Source organism: Talpa occidentalis, unplaced genomic scaffold, assembly GCF_014898055.3.
Source record: "Talpa occidentalis isolate TD23 unplaced genomic scaffold, MPIMG_talOcc4v2.1 talOcc4.15, whole genome shotgun sequence".
NCBI classification, from domain to species: Eukaryota; Metazoa; Chordata; class Mammalia; order Eulipotyphla; family Talpidae; genus Talpa; species Talpa occidentalis.
The window spans coordinates 11,253,231-11,273,817 of NW_023601543.1; the positions used below are offsets into that span (position 1 = coordinate 11,253,231).

Below are 20,587 nucleotides of genomic sequence, written 5' to 3' on the forward strand. Positions count from 1 at the left end.
TCCCAGTCCGAGAGAGGGTGACTCCCAATCATAAAGATGTTAAATTTTCCTAAATTAAAACATATTTTCAACATACGGCCAATGATGGGGCCAATTCATAAGTCAAAATTGTGTTTACTTCACTTATGTCCACTCTTGCCCCGAACATAATCTTTTCAAGAAAAGATTTTTATATATTTATGCATACAAGAAAGGGGGTGTAGGCCAGAGTTGGGGGGGAGTGTGTGTGGGAGGATTCACCAGACAGCTTGGGGCGCAGAACAGGCGGATCTACTGGAATACACTGCTGAGGGGAGCAGCCGGGGAGACAGGAGAGGTCTGCTGCGCCATGTCGGTTAGAAGAAGACGACCGACCACATACGTTTGTTGCAGGAACTAAGTAAATTCCTATACGGGGGAGTTAAGCAAACGCATTAAATGAAGTCACTACTTAGGATGATATCTGAGTGTTCCCTGGCCGGGGATGGAACTCATGTTACAGCGGCTGGCGATAGCTTGATAGCGCTGTGTCTTTAACCCCTGCAGTTGGCAACAGAAGAAATCTTTCCTCTGCAGAGGGGTGTGGGCGGGACCATGCAATCACGAAGGGGTCAGACAAGAGTATGTTTACACTGAATCTTGAAAGCGAAAAGGGGGTTTCCAAGGTCGAGGGAGGAAAAGGTAGGGTGTGATGGCTGGGAATTGTTTGAATTCGTGGTGGCAATTAATCCTGGGTGGTTGCTATGAGTGACCTTTGGTGTTCATTTCCCCGGACCAGCCCCCATTCGCTACAAGCTCAGCTAGCTTGCCAAAATTCCAAGCATACTTTGGGGCTTTATTCTGTGTCCAGCCCAATGCTGTCTGACCCCAGAGCCCATGGCATTGCCAGGCATGCCAGTTACGATGTCTCCCCAGGTACCCACCTAGTAGCAAAAGCTCACATGTAATTGTTGGGTTGGGAGAAGGCCGGCATGAAAGGGTTACCAGAGGAGGGCATAATCGAGCTAGGCCTGGAAAAACGGTGCGAGCCCCATTCCTAACATCAGACGTGACAGGAAGTAGAGGATATGGTATGTGCCAAGGTATGAGTAGTGGAAACGCACATTGGGAGTGGGTGTAACAGGTACAAAAGCCATACCCCCGTGGGCAAGGAAGAATTCAGCGGGACCTTTAAGACATCTGCAGAGGTGGCCACTGCAGAACTGGTGCGAGTGGACCGCGTACCTGTCCATCACTGAGGACAACCAATAGCGACGTTGGAAGGCGGGGCCAAAATAACCGTTGGCGAAGACCCCCTAGCTCGTGCTGGGCCCGCCAGCCTTAACACTGTGGGTGACACAATGGATTTACCTGGCGGCTTCGCGGACGGTTCCTCCCGGTGACGAGGGCAGATGGCGTCGCCCTTTCCTACGATCTCAACAGATGTGAGTGTCGTTGGCTTTCTGTGGCCCTGGGCTCTTGGGAGTGTGCTCGGGAGTCTGGGCGGGTGGTGGCTCTGAACAAACTTTGACGGCTCTGCCCGTGGCCTCGCGCCCGGCTCCCAGAGAAGGGCCTTTGCCCTGTTGGGGCACGACGTACCCACGCGATGGCCCTTCGGACCAGTTTGTCGGTGGCAACGTGGGTCTCGAACCCCCTCGGTGGCCCTGTTAACGTTTGGGGGATGTTTTGGTGGTGACGACGACGACGACGAGGAGAGGGCGGCGGGATGGCAGGGGTTGGGGCCCCTAGGTTTACCATCTCGTTGCCTGTTCCCCATCTTTGATTTTCCTGCACTCTGGTCTCTCCCGTTCCCCGTGGAGAAATGTTCTTGAAGAGAAAACGGGGTGATGTCGATGGGATTTGAAGGGCAGCGCCGGCTGCTGGCCGAGGCCTGGCCTCTTCCGGCAGTCGGGGCTCCGCAGGGGGTGGGCCTTGAGCCCGCGGCTCACCTGTTCTGGCTCTGGTGTTCGGCGGTTGTGTTTGGTAGCGTTTTGTCCCGGTCGGTGTGGGTCGGCCCTTTTCCTAAGCTTTGCCTTGAACGTTTTCCAGTTACCTTTAATTCGCAAAGGAGGAAAAGTTGGTCTGCCCGCCTGTGGGGCGCTTGCTTTCCGGCCGTGGCCGGTGCCCAGGGTCCGCTCGTCTAACCTTTCGTTTTCTTTACCATTAAACATGTAAGACAGCATCGTTCCGTGTGTCTTATTCCATAGATGAGATCAAGGTGAATAAAGTTGTGTTTAAAACGTAAAAATTACACAGCTCGACCCTGTCGGGGGCGGAGGGGGTTCGGCGGTTTCACCCCAGTCGAGTCCCCGGAAGCGCCGCTGGCGGCCTGCGCCGGCAGTGGCTCCCGTTCTTGGGGCGTTCCGTTTCTCCAATAAGTGCATGAGGCATAGCACGTTATTTGACTTAGTTCTGCCTTTAGTGGTTTCGTGCATTTCCTTGGACAATCGCGGGGCTTTTTCGATGTGCGTATTAGGAAGTTCACCCCCAGAGAGACCTCTAGGAGTGAGCGGTCCTTGCAGGTCAACAAGCACACTTTTGAATTTTATTTCGGAACCAAAAGGGGCATCTCGTGTACTGCTATTTCTGTTAAATGTTGGCCTAGGGCCTCTGTCCAGCTCTTCTGCCATAGGAAAAAAAAGTACGCCTGCCCAGTCTGGCCCAGGACCACGCCCACGCTCCTGGCTTGAGCCCCTGGTCCAGACTGGACATGCTGCTCCTTCCGCCCCCATGGCAGAGGGTGCTGACCTGCCTCCTTGGTCACGAGCCACAACTGTGCCTTAAACCCCAGGTGCTAGCTCAGTGACTTAAGGAATCGGCTGTGCCAGCCCCTTTATGCTCCTGCCTCCTTCCGGTGTGGCACCCGAGGTGTTTTCCAAAGGGGCAATTCAAACACAGGCAAACTCTTTGTGTACTCCAACCCTGAGGACCTTCCTCCCCGGGAGTGAACTGATACTTGGTGTCCAATTAAACAGTTACTTCCTCGGGGTGAGGAGGATGGTTGAGTTTGCTTACTATTAGCATTTTAGCTGCTTGATTCTTGACATTGACTGGAATCTTGTGTATTACTCCATGTTGAAAAGGCCCTGGCATTGTCATGACATGGGTATCCCCCAATCCACCTCCATTACATTTTAGACGTGTGAAGGAATTCATTGCTGGTATTTCAGTTTTCCTTGATCTGTGTCCCTGGTCCTGCCAGGAAAGCAGTTTTCAGGAATTGGGATCCCAACTAGCCGGGCTCTAGAGCTTGAACAATGTCTAAGTGTGCAATGAAGGCACTTTGATTAACTGCCCATTGCCCATAGTGTCTGAGGGGCACACTTGCAAATGTGTGGAGCAAATGCCCCAGATGTCTGATGTATTCACAACTGCTCCACATTTTCATTGTTTTCTCCACGTTTTCACTGAACACCATGTTCAGTTTCACATGTTAATATACTTATTTATACATGGAATTCTCCATGAGGCTGTTCTATGTGGTTGTTTTTTTTTTTTTCCCGTTCATTCCTATGTAAGAAATGTCCCAACTTACTATGTTATCGATTGCTGACACCAACACACCAAGTTTGCATTCAGGCGGTGTTTATTTCACAGTCTGTTACTGTGAGCATTTGGTAACAAAGACTTGAAACCCACCGGAAATGTTTTACCCACCCACTTGCATGGCAAATGAGTGTCAGTAATGGATGACAAAGTGAGGAGAACACAACAGGCATTCTAGCGGTTGGTTGCCTATAGTTTTGCATAAGCGGTTTCCTTGTGCCTACAGGGGAGAGAAGTAGACTTTTCTCTGCCATTCCTGTCTCCAGTTTAGTGGCATTGCCTCTCACTGTAAATCAGCATCATTCCCCTGGGATGCTTGGTAAAAACAGGAGGAGCTGTGGTTCATTTTCAAGGGGCAGCCAGGCCTGTGACCAGCACTTCTGTCTTACCTTATCTTCGATAACATCTGGCCTACTCTGCTTGGTATAGACTACATGAGTGGAAACTCAGACTGACCAAGTGTTTTCCTCTCCTTGAAGCTCCCCGGCTTAAGGTAAAGTGGATGTTTGTCCCAAACACCCACCTCTGTGAGTTTCCAAGTTACCCAACTTTCTTGCAGTTATGCTAAGCTCCGTAGCCACAGGTAAGTCTCTTTCAGACTTGTGTAATCACTACTTCCTTCAGGGCCTGTGATGGAAAAGTCCAGTACTGACCAGCCTAGGGGCCTGTGATGAGAAGAGAGTGAAACCAGAACCAAGGGTGCAGAACCACCAGACAAGTAAGAGCGACCTTTTGTTATATACTGCCAAGGCGTTGGGTGGAGGCTAGCTCCCGTCTCCTCTCTCCTGGGTATCGTTTCAAATGGGGTTGAAGCCCCTTCCCTGTGTCTCTGAGATAGAAACTGTCTGGGCACTGTTCACCAACGCTGTGGTAGAAACCCTATGTCTACAATTTCTTTCACCGGGCAGTGACATGTTTGTTTCCCCAGTCCTATTTGTGTTCCTCTGTCCACTGTGGGTGCTCTTGTTACGGTCACATTGACTTTATTCGAATGTCAGCTTTCAAAATGGGCTCATCTCGAAATTCTACCGTCAAAGTTCTGATGGATTTTTTTATTCGGGCTGCAAATTCTGGCAGTAGCAGGCGGCATCGAGGTGGACTGGACTGGACTGGACTGGACTGGACTGTCGAAAGCAACTTTGGGAATGCAGGAATCGTGGGAGTGCTGCTCAGGTGTCTCTTTTCCTAGAATGAGAGAGAACGTCGATCAGAAGGTATTTTGAAGCATTTCTGTGTGTGAAAAAAGGGTAAAGGTGGGGCCTGTGGGCCAAGGAGGTGGTGGGAAATGGTAGTTACCAGTCTACCCCCACAGTTGTAGGGGGAGCAGTTACATGTGGTAGGGGTCCTGGAGACATAGGCTAACGATTAAGATAACACAGAGGCCAGTATTTCCTTCAGCTTCACCTGCCAGCATTCTCGGCCCGTCTTTGCTTTCAGACCTTGCTGGGACCGCACATCATGATTCATTCACAAACAGTCTCCTGTCTCTGAGCCTCAAAGTCTCACGGTTCTTTTCACTTTCATCTTTGAATCTCAGTTTCCTCCTTTGCACGGTGGGAATCGTACCACGATATCATGATGTCGTGAGGCTGAACTGTGGTCCCCGCTGTTAAGTGCTTAGCGCGCAGGTGACGCTCAAGGAATCAGTACCCTAGTCCTGAATGCACATGTGGGAGCAGATGTTTATGGTACTTGCTTTAGCTCTTCTCCCAGCAGCTGCCCACGCACCTCCATCCAAGCTCTGTAGACGGTGCCACATTTCATTAAACTTTTATGTTTCCTTTCATAGGGCCAGCAAGTTGCCTCTGGAGTGACTCAAGCATCCTCTTAGAAATCACCCCTCTTTAATCCTGCTGTGAAGCTAGAGGCATCCCAGGAGCCCAGGCTTTGCTTAACCTCAGCCACCTTCTGTTCGGATGGACTGGGATGGCTCAGCAGCCAGCACCTGGAAGGACTTTCTAGGGCGTGTGCACTATGCAGGCCAGAGGGTGCCTGTCCACAGGCAGTGCCAGAGGTCTCCACTCTATGCTTTTCCAGGTCAACCACTTGTGTTCTGTGTGGGGAGTAATTCACTGACATTCAGGTGAAGGCATTTGAGAAACTGAGAGGTGGGGAAGTGTGCTGACGAAAAATGCACTATTGTAAAATGTTTTCAAAGAGCACTAAGCTGCCTTGTCACTTAGCATTACAAGGCATATACCCAAAGAGTTTTTCCTCTTCCTGGGTTAGGAATCGTAATGTACCGTAATTTCTTGGTGTGAAATATTATACCTCAAACTCCCATTTTCCTGAACCGTTTGTCGCTGCCCCTTATTTATACGGGTAATAGAAAAAGGATGGATACTGTGGCAAGGTTTTGGAAATGGAGTATGGGCCTTGTTACACCGATTCCCCCTCACATGCAGACAGTAGTGTGATTGGCACAGCAACAGTCACTTTGAGAGGCGTGTCAGTCACCGGGACAGACTGATGACTCGGTGGTTATGATGGTGGTCATGATGCAAGTCGGAAAAGAGCTGCCCCTCCCACAGACAGAGAGCTTCACAGAGCCAAGGTCCGTGCTCACTTCTTTTCTGTGACTTCTTACCTAGTCCCCCCAAGCCCTGAAAACTTAAGTACTACTGCTGTCTACGTTTTGCAGAACTGTTGATGCTAGAGAGATGGGTCATTACCTTGTCAAAGCAATAGCCGAAAATTCGGGACCCGGGCAACTCAAATGGGAGTTCAGCTGGCGCTTTCCCGGTGGCGTTACTCCCTAAGCTGTGAGCACCTTCTTAGGGAATGTTTTCATGTCTGACGTGGTTACCCAGATCTCTGTGTCTTCGTTTCTTTCCCATATGCTTATGTACACGATACAGATTTGTATGCGAAGTGGTGGACATACCTGGTACGGAAACAGGCCTAGACGTAAATGGCTTTCAAGACTCATTTGCCAGGCACTTTGATTTTAGGCTGCTTTAAAGAAAAGTATAGAGTTTAGAGTGTCAGAAAGGGACAGGGACTTCCCTGATGAGAAAAGATAGGATGACGGCCTTGAGATGGCCATCCCGTCAGGGGCCTAACACCCAGAGGAGGGGAGAGGCCTATGAAGAATGGCTCTCTGTTGGATGCTCTCAGAGAATGAGCATGGGATAGAAAAGACAGCCCTGAAAGGCAAGGGGGTCATTGCCTGGCTCAGGTGTCTCCTGCTCACTGCCACAGCTCGTGTCAGCCCTGACTGAATAGGGAAATTCTACTTGGCCATACCTGTCTCCTGCTCATTGCCACATCCCTGATACTAGCCGGGTTAGACATAACTGGGGGAGAGAAGACCACGGCTCACGTCTTTGAGTGTGATTTGAGACCACAGGGCCCTCAGGCAAAGATGAGGGTGTTGATGGGCAGTTGCATTGCCTCGGAGGCTCTCAGCCTACCCTCAAGGAAAAGTTGTGGTTCTAGGCGTCAACTGCACATGGTTTAGGACTATGGGAAAAGCAGCTGTGGGAAAAGCAGCTGTGGGAGATGCAGCTGTACAGGGCTTTTTGAGGGGGGAGCAGTACAGTGGATTCCCCATGACTCTCCACCGTCAGAAATGCAGCGGACGCATGGTGGACCCCAGGAGATTTGGGGGCACACTGAGGGCATCAGGAAACAGGAAGGGCAGGAAAGGGGACCGCTGTCAGTGTTGTGATGGGCATTGCGGGTTCAGGCTGTGTGTACTGTTCCCAGTCCCCACTCTCCCCGGCTACCTGTTGGCTGGCACAGCTGGGCGGAGTGTTAGCAAGGCCCGTGGATTTATATAACATGAGAAACAGGCCTTTTGGGAACTTCAGACCTTTATGGGGTGGGCAGATCCTCATTTTCTGTCTGTCCGTGCAGGATGGGCTTTCTCTGCAGGCGACGCTTTGCTGCATCTTCCTGCTTCCGTGTACTGTTTTGTATTGCTTGTCATGCTGTATGTTGCTCAAAGGCAAATAATGTGAGGGATTTGAGGAAAGCCGGGCTTGCTTCTGTTGACAGTGTGCGTCATGAGCCAAAGCATTTTTCAGATTTTTGATATTCATGTCCCTTTTCCGGCTCGCGTGGCCCTGGCTTTGATGGAAATTTCTCTTTCCGGTGCTCATCAGGTTCAGGCTGAGATTATGGTTGTGGCTGTTCAGTCGGGAGACAAACCCTTCCTGTCACTAGCGGTTTCATCTACGCTGCTTGTGAACCACAGGACCTCAGAGATCCTTGGTGGAGATGGGGACTGAGACCCCCCGTTATGGACCTTTAGTGTGTCCATCTTTCCAACAGAGGGTGAAAAGACTGTGCAGGTTGTGTGCACGCGCGTGCAATGGAACAGCCTTCTGTAGATGGGCCTGCATTTGAACTTGGCTTCTCATTCCACTAGACTGTGTGCGAACACAGCTTCAAATGAGGGCTTCAAATGTCTGCTTCAAATGAGGGCCTCCCAGTTCACATTTAGGTGGGGCTGCCGGGCTTCCCTGGCCTCCTGTTCTCGCAGAACTACTCTACCGCTTCTTCGCCAGTTGGCAAAAGAGCATGGGTAGGCACGTTTTCATTGAACCCTACGTGGATGCACTGCTCTCGGTCACCCTCAGTCAGATCAAGTAGCCGTGCAGAATGGCGCAAGGCCTTGATGGACTGCTGTCTGCTGTGAGTGTGGAGAGTACAGGCTGTTCAGTTGGGGTGCTGACCCTCAAGGTGGGCAATATGCCTCCTACCAGGAGCCAGCCACTTGGCTCTTCCTCCTGTGTCCTGAACTGATGTCTCAGACCATGGGGTTAGAGTGAGCTTAGAACCTCCAGTGATTGTGGGTGTGTGGTCCTCTCACATGCTCTTTTATTAAGGGGGCACTGGTGGGATTCCTTCTGCTGGGGGGATGGGTAATGCCATTTACAGCTTCACTACCTGTGCTTTCTGATTCTTCTCTTGGTATGCAATACTTTGTGTTCAAGATGTTTAAGGCTAACCCATAATCCAAATGTTTCTGAATCTCAAAGTATTGCAGCTGTTCTACAGGGGCCATGAACTTCACCTGGAAGATGGCACTTGAGGAGCGGCCCCAGGGCTTAGCTATATGTTGACAGAAGGGATTGGCCTCTGGGGTCTGTGGTTTGGGCATTTGTTTGGATGTGGGGGTGCTTTCTTGGTCCACAGGATGGGTTCTTGTGACATTTTAGACAAACAAGGTCTTTGAAATGGAATATGTACCTTTTCATATCTTTGTTGTAGGTACCTGTGTGTACCACGTCCCCATCCTTTTATCCGCTGGTTGTTACCTGGGTTGTTTCCACAGCCTGGCTATTGAAAAGAACGATAGTGCTGTTTTTCATATTTTGAGAAGGCCCCGGCTCTTTCCCTTAGTGGCCTTACCAGTGTACAGAGGAGAACACATCGTGAACTGAAAAATGGATTCATGACTGGTTCTCTCCCCACTTTTGATTGTCGGTTCTTTTCAGGAGAAGCACTGTAGATGGGAGAGTCTCCAAAGGGAGAGGGCTTTGATATGGCCATCCCTTCCGGGGCTAACACTCAGAGGTGGGGAGAGGCCTAGGAAGAATGGCTCTCTGCCGTATGGTCTCGGAGCAGGAGCGTCGGATAGGCTAAGCCGGCCCTGAAGGTGACGGGGGAAATTCTCTGTGCCAGGTGTCTCCTGCTCACTGCACACTCCTGTCAGCCCCGACGGAAATGGGAATTTCTGTTTCCTAGGAGTGACTCCTGCTCATTGCCACATCCCTGGAACACCTGGGGTTGACATCAATGAGGGACGGAAGACCACGGCTCACATCTTTGCGTATGACGTGAGAACGTGGCGCCCTCTTCAAAGTGGAGAGTCCTGATGGGTGATGTTCCTTGCTTTACAGCAGCTTTGGGAGTTCTGGCTATGGTGTTGGGAGTCTTTGTTCTTTTTGCCTCCTGCTGTGTACTGCCTTCCCCCATGAGCCATGTAGTGTTTTCTCCGAGGGGATTCTTCACGAGTCTCCTCGAAGGCATCTGCTCTGTTTCTGGGTGGTATAACCGCCCACCCTTGCATAGTGGTAGCGGGCTGTGTCGCACAGAGTCACAGAGGAATGTGAGCTGAGTTTGCTGAAAACTCTTTCCACATACTGCATCTGTGCAGTATGTGCACAGACACTCCTTCTTGAACACTCCCAAGTCACAAGTGTCTGATGACAAATTCCTAGAGGAAGCACACGCTGAACTTGGCAGCCTCTAGGGTTTGAGGACCTTGGGGTTCTGGGGAGAAAATTGGCCCAGGCCTGTTGCCGGGCGTGTGTGCTCTGGCACAAATGTCCCAGCAGTGTGACGTGCTGTTCACAGAGCGGAGGCATGTGGCAATCATCAGAAATCCAGAAGTCTGGCAGGGAATACAGTTGGAGCATTTGCCGATTTGTTGTCAGCACGCACCTGCTGCCCTTCCTCTGCACCTTGGTGGGTAGAGAAACGTGTGGGCCTTGTTTGGGACATTGCTAGTCACTGGCCCTGCTTGCATCTTCAGGAGCATGTGCAGATGGGCCTGATTCTCAGGAACTTCCCTGGTCAAGCCACCAGGCAGCAGGATGAGCCTCCCAGTCCTCTTGCTGGAGAGGACTAGGCTCTCCTCACAGGCTCTAGCTTTCCCTTCTCCCTTTTGTCAGCCAGAAGTTATGGATGCTTTGTCCCAACCAATCCCCAAATCACAGCACCCTAGGGCAAGTGCATTCTTCTCAAGAATGGACAAAGCCTTGGGGCCCCTAAGTGGCTGTAGTTGCTGGAAGTCCTTGACCACAAGGTGTGGATGCTTGGTGTTCCAGCTCTTCTGTGATTCTTTCTTGGCATTGGGCAGTTGCATTGCCTCAGTGGCTCTCAGCCTACCCTCAAGGAAAAGTCGTTGTGCTAGGCGCCAACTGCACATGGCTAGGACTATGGGAAATGCAGCTGTGGGAGACCCAGCAGAGGGAGATGCAGCAGTAGAGGGTTGTTTGAGGGGGGAGCGGTGCCGTAGATCCCCATTACTACCACTAGTCACAAATGCAGTGGACTCATTGTGGACCCCCCAAGATAGGGGGGGCACTCTGAGGGCATCAGGAAACAGGAAGGGCAGGAAAGGGGACCGCTGTCAGTGTTGCGATGGGCATTGTGGGTTCAGGCTGTGTGTACTGTTCCCAGTCCCCACTCTCCCCGGCTACCTGTTGGCCGGCACAGCTGGGCGCAGAGTTAGCAAGGCCCATGGATGTATAAGACATGAGAAACAGGCCCTTTGCGAACTTCAGAACTTCATGGGGTGGGAAGATCCTCATTTTCTGCCTGTCCATGCAGGATGGGCTTTCTCTGCAGGCGACACTTTGCTGCATCTTCCTGCTTCCGTGTAGTGTTCTGTATTGCTTGTCATGCTGTATGTTGCTCAAAGGCAAATAATGTGAGGGATTTGAGGAAAGCCGGGCTTGCTTCTGTTGACAGAGTGCGTCATGAGCCAAAGCATTTTTCAGATTTTTGATATTCATGTCCCTTTACCGGCTCCTGCGGCGCTGGCTTTGATATAACTTTCTCTTTCTAGTGCTCAGCAGCTTCTAGCTGAGTTTGTGGTTATGGCTCTTGAGTTGGGAACCATCCCCGTATTCAAGACCTTTTGCGGCTTGTGTGGCCCTGGCTTTGATGGAACTTTCTCTTTCCAGTGCTCATCAGATTCAGGCTGCGTTTCTGCTTATGCTATTGAGTTGGGAGACGATCCCTGTATTCATGTAGCTCCTCCGGCTCGAGGGGGCCTAGCTTTGATGGAACTTACTCTTTTTCCGGTGCTCATCAGATTGAGGCTGAAATTATGGTTGTGGCTGTTGAGTTGGGAGACAAACCCTCCCAGGCACCAGAGGTTTCATCTCTGCTGCTTGTGAACCACAGGACCTCAGAGATCCTTGGTGGAGGTGAGGACTGAGACCCGCCATTATGGACCTTTAGTGTGTCCATCTTTCCAACAGAGGGTGAAAAGCCTGTGCTGGCTGTGTGTACGCGCGTGCAATGGAACAGCCTTCTGTAGATGGGCCTGGATTTGAATTTGGCTTCTCATTCCACTAGACTGTGTGCGAACACAGCATGGAGATGACTGTCTGCTTCAAATGAGGGCCTCCCAGTTCACATTTAGGTGGGGCTGCCGGGCTTCCCTGGCCTCCTGTTCTCGCAGAACTACTCTACCGCTTCTTCGCCAGTTGGCAAAAGAGCATGGGTAGGCACGTTTTCATTGAACCCTACGTGGATGCACTGCTCTCGGTCGCCCTCAGTCAGATCAAGTAGCCGTGCAGAATGGCGCAAGGCCTTGATGGACTGCTGTCTGCTGTGAGTGTGGAGAGTACAGGCTGTTCAGTTGGGGTGCTGACCCTCAAGGTGCGCAATATGCCTCCTACCAGGAGCCAGCCACTTGGCTCTTCCTCCTGTGTCCTGAACTGATGTCTCAGACCATAGGGTTAGAGTGAGCTTAGAACCTCCAGTGATTGTGGGTGTGTGGTCCTCTCACATGCTCTTTTATTAAGGGGGCACTGGTGGGATTCCTTCTGCTGGGGGGATGGGTAATGCCATTTACAGCTTCACTACCTGTGCTTTCTGATTCTTCTCTTGGTATGCAATACTTTGTGTTCAAGATGTTTAAGGCTAACCCATAATCCAAATGTTTCTGAATCTCAAAGTATTGCAGCTGTTCTACAGGGGCCATGAACTTCACCTGGAAGATGGCACTTGAGGAGCCGCCCCAGGGCTTAGCTATATGTTGACAGAAGGGATTGGCCTCTGGGGTCTGTGGTTTGGGCATTTGTTTGGATGTGGGAGTGCTTTCTTGGTCCACAGGATGGGTTCTTGTGACATTTTAGACAAACAAGGTCTTTGAAATGGAATATGTACCTTTTCATATCTTTGTTGTAGGTACCTGTGTGTACCACGTCCCCATCCTTTTATCCGCTGGTTGTTACCTGGGTTGTTTCCACAGCCTGGCTATTGAAAAGAACGATAGTGCTGTTTTTCATATTTTGAGAAGGCCCCGGCTCTTTCCCTTAGTGGCCTTACCAGTGTACAGAGGAGAACACATCGTGAACTGAAAAATGGATTCATGACTGGTTCTCTCCCCACTTTTGATTGTCGGTTCTTTTCAGGAGAAGCACTGTAGATGGGAGAGTCTCCAAAGGGAGAGGGCCTTGATATGGCCATCCCTTCCGGGGCTAACACTCAGAGGTGGGGAGAGGCCTAGGAAGAATGGCTTTCTGCCGTATGGTCTCGGAGCAGGAGCGTCGGATAGGCTAAGCCGGCCCTGAAGGTGACAGGGGTAATTCTCTGTGCCAGGTGTCTCCAGCTCACTGCACACTCCTGTCAGCCCCGATGTAAATGGGGAAATTCTGTTTCCTAGGAGTGACTCCTGCTCATTGCCACATCCCTGGAACACCTGGGGTTGGCATCAATGAGGGACGGAAGACCACAGCTCACATCTTTGCGTATGACGTGAGAACGTGGCGCCCTCTTCAAAGTGGAGAGTCCTGATGGGTGATGTTCCTTGCTTTACAGCAGCTTTGGGAGTTCTGGGCTTTGGTGTTGGGAGTCTTTGTTCTTTTTGCCTCCTGCTGTGTACTGCCTTCCCCCATGAGCCATGTAGTGTTTTCTCCGAGGGGATTCGTCACAAGTCTCCTCGAAGGCATCTGCTTTTTCTGGGTGGTTTGACTGCCCACCCTTGCATAGTGGTAGCGGGCTGTGTCGCACAGAGTCACAAAGGAACGTGAGCTGAGTTTGCTGAAAACTCTTTCCACATACTGCATCTGTGCAGTATGTGCACAGACACTCCTTCTTGAACACTCCCAAGTCACAAGTGTCTGATGACGCATTCCTAGAGGAAGCACATGCTGAACTTGGCAGCCTCTAGGGTTTGAGGACCTTGGGGCTCTGGGGAGAAAATTGGCCCAGACCTGTTGCCGGGCGTGTGTGCTCTGACTCGAATGTCCCAGCAGTGTGACATCCTGTTCACAGAGGGGAGGCATGTGGCAATCATCAGAAATCCAGAAGTCTGGCAGGGAATACAGTTGGAGCATTTGCCGATTTGTTGTCAGCACGCACCTGCTGCCCTTCCTCTGCACCTTGGTGGGTAGAGAAACGTGTGGGCCTTGTTTGGGACATTGCTTGTCACTGGCCCTGTTTGCGTCTTCAGGAGCATTTGCAGATGGGCCTGATTATCAGGAACTTCCCTGATCAAGCCACCAGGCGGCAGGATGAGCCTCCTGAAATCCTCTTGCTGGAGAGGACTAGCCTCTCCTCACAGGCTCTAGCTTTCCTTCTCCCTTTTGTCAGCCAGAAGTTATGGATGCTTTGTCCCAACCAATCCCCAAATCACAGCGCTCACAGGGCAAGTGCATTCTTCTCAAGAATGGACAAAGCCTTGGGGCCCCTAGGTGGCTGCAGTTGCTGAAGACCTTGATGCCACAAGGTATGGATGCTTGGTGTTCCAGCTCTTCTGTGATTCTTTCTTCACATTGGGCAGTTGCAAGCCTCAGGGGCTCTCAGCCTACCCTCAAGGAAAAGTCGTCGTGCTAGTTGTCAACTGCACATGGCTAGGATTATGGGAAATGCAGCTGTGGGAGACCCAGCAGTGGGAGATGCAGCGGTAGTGGGTTGTTTGTGGGGGGAGCGGTGCCGTAGTTCCCCATTACTACCACTAGTCAGAAATGCAGTGGACTCATTGTGAACCCCTGGAGATAGGGGGGCACTCTGAGGGCATCAGGAAACAGGAAGGGCAGGAAAGGAGACCGCTGTCAGTGTTGCGAGGGGCATTGTGGGTTCAGGCTGTGTGTACTGTTCCCGGTCCCCACTCTCCCCGGCTACCTGTTGGCCGGCACAGCTGGGCGCAGAATTAGCAAGGCCCGTGGATGTATATGACATGAGAAACAGGCCCTTTGCGAACTTCAGACCTTTATGGGGTGGGCAGATCCTCGTTTTCTGCCTGTCCGTGCAGGATGGGCTTTCTCTGCAGGCGACGCTTGCTGCATCTTCCTGCTTCCGTGTAGTGTTTTGTATTGCTTGTCATGCTGTATGTTGCTCGAAGGCAAATAATGTGAGGGATTTGAGGAAAGCCGGGCTTGCTTCTGTTGACAGAGTGCGTCATGAGCCAAAGCATTTTTCAGATTTTTGATATTCATGTCCCTTTTCTGGCTCGTGTGGCCCTGGCTTTGATGGAAATTTCTCTTTCCAGTGCTCATCAGATTCAAGCTGAGTTTGTGGATATGGCTATTGAGTTGTGAGACGATCCCTGTATTCATGTATCTCCTCCGGCTCCTTTGGCCCTGGCTTTGATGGAACTTTCTCTTTCCGGTGCTCATCAGGTTCAGGCTAAGATTATGGTTGTGGCTGTTGAGTCAGGAGACAAACCCTCCCTGTCACTAGCGGTTTCATCTCTGCTGCTTGTGAACCACAGGACCTCAGAGATCCTTGGTGGAGGTGGGGACTGAGACCCCCCGTTATGGACCTATAGTGTGTCCATCTTTCCAACAGAGGGTGAAAAGCCTGTGCAGGCTGTGTGCACGCGTGTGCAATGGAACAGCCTTCTGTAGATGGGCCTGGATTTGAATTTGGCTTCTCATTCCACTAGACTGTGTGCGAACACAGCATGGAGATGACTGTCTGCTTCAAATGAGGGCCTCCCAGCTCACATTTAGGTGGGGCTGCCGGGCTTCCCTGGCCTCCTGTTCTTGCAGACGTACTCTACCGCTTCTTCGCCAGTTGGCAAAAGAGCATGGGTTGGCACGTTTTCATTGAACCCTACGTGGATGCACTGCTCTCGGTCGCCCTCAGTCAGATCAAGTAGCCGTGCAGAATGGCGCAAGGCCTTCTGTCTGCTGTGAGTGTGGAGAGTACAGGCTGTTCAGTTGGGGTGCTGATCTCCAAGGTGTGCAATATGCCTCCTACCAGGAGCCAGCCACTTGGTTCCTCCTTCTATGTCCTGAACCGATGTCTCAGACCATGGGGTTAGAGGTGAGCCTGGAACCTCCAGTGATTGTGGGTGTGTGGTCCTCTCACATGCTCTTATACTTCAGGGACCACTGTGGAAATTCCTTCTACTGGGCAAATGGGTAATGACATTTCCTGTTTCAATACTTGTGTTTCTGATTATTCCAGTTGTGTGCAATGTTTTATAATCTCAGTGTTCAATGCTATACCTTAGTACTATTGTTTTGAATGTCAAAGTATTGCAGCACTTCTGCAGGGGACATGTACTTCACCTGCAAGACTGCACTTGAGGAGCGGCACCAAAGCTTTGTTATTTCTTGATATGAATAGATTGGCTTTGGGGACTGTGATTTGGGGTTTGATTTGTACATGGGGGTGCTTGCTTGGTTCATAGTACATAAGGACCTCAAATAACATAATTTTGTCCTAACTTTTATGAGGGAAACATCAATTCCAGTTCAGGCCACTGTGTGGATCTCGAGTATCCTCCCCACGTCTGCTTGGGTTTCTTCCCAAGCACCAAAGATACACAGGTGAGGTTCATTGGCATGTCTAAATTGTCCCACTCTGAGTGACGGTGGGCTTGAGTGCCCCTCTGTAGGAGGGCTTCCGGTGCAGACTTGGTTCCTGCCTTTTGCCCTGAGTGCCCTGAGATTCTCTGACCTCCTCAACCCTGAACTGGAATAAGTCATTTAGGAAATGAATGAATGAAATGTTTTGGGTGGGGGTCTGCCTTTAGAAATTTGGTCATAGTATTTTGACCAGAAATAGGCCATGGGAACTTCCTCTTGTGGATGTCAATTCGCCTGTGGTCACATTGCTCTCAGTCTAGGTCATTTCACTTAAAGTTTCCAGAGACCTGTCAATGATGTTAACTGAGGACTTACTGTATCTGCTTTTGTACTCTCTGGAGTGAGAGCTCCTGAAATATTACCTAAGGTCACAGTGTCGTAATATGTATGTTCTGTGTCTTGTGCCCTACAGTGTAGAAGCCAATAGTCCCAGGCTGGTGGTCTCTGCAGCAGGCACCTTTCCTCTGATACCTCTGCACATCTTGTTTTCTAGGCTCCGGATTCCCCAGGTTAATACTGCTTGGTTTTCTCACTACCCAAGTGCAGCCAATGAGAATCGTTCTCCTACCAATTTTGAATTAGAAAAATACACCTCCAGTTGTGTGATATTTTGCTATGTCCCTTATGCCTTATTTTGCTTGAATGTTTCTAATGGGCCAGCTTTTGAGTTTTCCTGTGTAAACTCAGGAAACCTTTGACTCAGAGCATTTCTTGGCCTCTGAGGTGTTTATTACTTGGTGCTTCAATTTTGTTAACAACATCTTATTATGTTTCTTGAATAAAAATTGTATGTGGAACAAGCTCTCATTTGTGTTTCATTATTTGCAGTGACTACATGCTCAGAAATGAAGATACATATCAAACGCTGCACCAGGGAAGTTCTCTGAGCTCTGTGATATGGGGTATTGATGGCAGGAGTTGGGGTGCAGGGTGATGATCTCCCCTGTCACATTATGAGACACAGAACACCTTCCTAATAGTGCGGGGTTGCTAACTATGAGGGAGAGACAGGGTGATGAACCTGTTTCTGCAGGGGTTGGGTCCTCTGGTTGTGAAAACCAACAATGGAAGCAGTGAGCATGGCGTTATCTCTTGGTGATAGCTTGTAGTAGAATCTCAGTCCCATGAGCCTTTGCACTCTTTCATGGTATCACACACCCTGCTACAATAGCCAAGAACAGAAACACTTGGGTTGATTTGGTGATGACTTCTCACTTTCATTTTCAATGTAGGATCGAGAAGTGGAGAGAAATAAACACATAAATGGGTAAATTACATTGGCCGATTGTGTGTTCCCCACGAGTACTAGGAATTTGGGAAGTAGGGCAATCTTCATTTTTGGCGTGTTTAAAATTTTGGAGCGAGTATTTTTCTCAGCCACCTTTGCTTACTGAAATTTTATCAACTTATTGGGTCCCACTGTTCAGCACATGGGTATTAGAAGCTCTGTTTGCCTGTGGATGACATTATAGCAATGATTGTGCCTTTGATTTTTTATATACACCCAGTGAGAGCTTTAATTTGGAAATGGGGAAGTGAGACTTGATGAGTCCTGTTTGCCCCCAAACAGGCAAAGAACTAGAGGACATACATAAAACAAAGGAGTCCATGATAACAAAAATTACTGAGGAGGCAAGATCAAGCTGTGGCTGCCTTGGTACCCATGCGAGGAGAGTGCCAGTGCCTTGTGGATGATGGATGATCGCATCAGTCTTAAGGCTGAAGAAAGTCCCTCTTTTCCCCACCCTCTGGGCTCTACAATGCTAGCATGAGTGGGTTTTCTTCTCTGGCTGATGGAAACCTCAGGTGACAGGGACCTTGGAGGGGATGGGTTGGGGGTGAGGAGGTTCGGGAAAAGCTCAGCACAGTTAGGTAGGCAGAGCACAGGTGGTTGGGCAGGTTCCCTGTGGGAGTGGCAGGGGATTCCTTGCATCTGCCCTGCCCAGTCTGCAGAGGACCAGCTTCAGTACTGCTCAACAAAGTGTTATGCTGCTCCACCCTCATCTTCCCAGCCTTCCTGCTCCCATCCTGTGTCCAGGGGCTGAGGGGACTGGGGAGGTCTTGGGTTGTGTGAGTAACTTCTTTATGTATGCAGGTGCATCTATGGGCCAGGGTGTATGTGCTTCCCCTCAACACCATTGTTCTGGGAGTTAATAGGAAGACTAAAAACAGCCTATTCAGAGGCAGGACACCCTGGGTCTCAGATGTTGGGGTTGGTGCGCAGGCTTTGTATATAACATAATGTGCCATGTGCGCATATGCAGAGCTCCTGATAGCCAGGTGGAAGGTTGAGGCAGGAGTTCACAGACCCTCCCTCCAGTGGCGTCCAGAGGCGAGGGTCAGCAAAGGCTATGTACGGTAGGGCCTGTGACAGACGTGCGGAAGGCGGCGGCAGGAGGACAGCTCAATCGGCAAAAGAGGGAGCCCAGCATCGGGCTTCCAAGCCCCGCGGGCTAGGCCCTCAGGGCGCCAGACCAGGGGTCCTGGGCTCCTCACAGGCCCCACCCCTCGCCCTGCTCCGTGCCTCCTGGAGCAGGCTCGGCCCCGCCCCTTTCTGCCCAGCGCCTTAGCGCAGCCTCCCCCGCTGCGCCTGCGCACGACCCGGCGCGGCGACCACCCGGCCCTGTGGGCGGGGCCCGCGCAGGCGCCGGGTGCCGCCCACGGCCCCGCCCTCCCCGGGCCCGGGCCCGCCCACGGCACACACGCACTTCCCGCCACGCCTCCCCGCCCACCTCGGCCCAGACCCGCCGAGCCCAGCTGAGCCCCGCGGCGCGATGGACGGCCGAGTGCAGCTGATCAAGGCCCTGCTGGCCCTGCCCATCCGGCCGCAGACGCGTCGGTGGAGGAACCCGATTCCCTTTCCCGAGACGTTTGACGGCGACACCGACCGGCTGCCGGAGTTCATCGTGCAGACGGGCGCCTACATGTTGGTGGACGAGACCCTGTTCTCCAGCGATGCCCTGAAGGTGACGTTCCTCATCACCCGCCTCACCGGGCGGGCCCTGCAGTGGGTGATCCCCTACATCCGGAAGAAGAGCCCCCTGCTCAATGATTACCGGGGCTTCCTGGCCGAGATGAAGCGGGTCTTTGGCTGGGTGGAGGACGAGGACTTCTAGGCGGGGGCGGGGAGACCCCCGGGCCTGGGGGCGGGCCCCGCGGAGGGCCCGCTGCGCCCGTCGCCTGCGGCCGGTGGCCGGTCGCCTCTCGGCGGCCCGTGGGCAGCGGGCAGTCGCCGCCCGGACCGCCACAGGCGTCCTCCCGCCGCGCCTCCCCGCTCCCTCACCTTCCAGTCGCCGCGCTGTCCCCCGCGCTCCTGTCCCCTCCCGCGTCGTGCTTGCCTTTGTTCCAGAATAGCGCTCCAGCCTGCCGCAGCTGCCTCTGGGCCTGGCTGCGGAGCGCGCCGCCGCCGCCGCCCCCCCGCGGCCAGCCCGGCCCCTCCCGTGCACGCTGGGACCCTGCGGGGCGCTCCCGCTGCCGTGGCGGCCCCGGTTGCGCCCTGGGCGGACCCCCCGGGCCGGGGCCGGGGCCGGGGCCGGGGCTGGGGCCGGCCGCTGCCGGGGCGCGCCTGTCAAACTGCCAGGCCTTGCACCAGAGCGCCCAGAGACCAGCACCGCCGCTCCGAGACCAGAGACCAGAGACCAGCACCGTGCAGGCGCCCCCCACGACAGGCTGCTGCCTTCAGCCCTCTGGACTCCCCCAGGAGCTACCTGAGCTGGCCACAGCCCCTGGACAGTGACTGCAGCAGCTGGCCCCCTGCCTGGAGGGGCCCGGCCAGCCTTTCTCCTCCAGCGGGACCGCTCCCTCCCTGCTCCCAGGGAACATCCTCTGCTCCTGCCACCTGGCTGCCAGGTCCCAGGGGTGCCTGGCGGCCCAATCCAGCCACTCCCTTTCTCCTGTGGACCTCTTCTTTTGCCCACAATCCACGTCTCTTCTGAATTTGCCGCTGTCTCTCTGATGTGTGCCTTTTGTTCAACACAGTAACCCCTGCACTCTGCCCAGCTCTTCTACACTCCCAGTGTCCACTTCCAGTACTTAGTCCTTTGTGCATACCATAACCTCCATTTCCTATCACTTCTGACTTTCGAAGTCATGCTTACACCGTTTATAGAGGCCTAGTGCAGAATTCTATGAATTACAATAAATTAGTATTCACTATATAGTCATTCTACCAAAATCACACATCAAATAACAATGTTAAATAATTAAATCATATCCTTTAGAGTTCACAACTGTAGGAACATTCCAATTCCCTCATCACTTAGTGAGTGACACCAAGAAACACCTCTGTAAATACAGATTATGAGTTGGGTCACTCCATGAGACTTGATTGACATTCACCCTATGTCTCTGTCTTCTGCAAACCTCATTGGAGAGCACACACTGATTGACAAAGACACTTTCAGCTCATCTAAAACTTTTTAAAGATTTATTTATTTATGAATACAAGAGTTGGGGTAAAGGCCAGAGATGTGGGGGGAGTGAGAGGATTCACCAGGGACAGAGCGGGAAACAGTACAGGCGGATCGACTGAAATAACTGCTGAGGGGAGCAGCGGGAGAGTCAGGAGAGGTCTGCTG

General features: G+C 52.0%; 1 long non-coding RNA gene across 2 annotated transcripts; it reads left to right on the forward strand.

The window, feature by feature from the left end:
• The first annotated feature begins 1,206 nt into the window (after nt 1-1,206).
• Nucleotides 1,207-16,851, forward strand: LOC119245876 (uncharacterized). 2 transcript variants are annotated; one of them, XR_008551965.1, is made up of 5 exons: nt 1,207-1,403; nt 4,129-4,222; nt 4,582-4,718; nt 5,294-6,058; nt 16,504-16,851. It is a non-coding gene; the product is annotated as an uncharacterized LOC119245876 (long non-coding RNA). The 2 variants fall into 2 exon arrangements; XR_005125424.2 differs by lacking the exon at nt 16,504-16,851 and having other exon boundaries at nt 1,208-1,403; nt 5,294-11,901.
• Nucleotides 16,852-20,587: the final 3,736 nt, after the last annotated feature.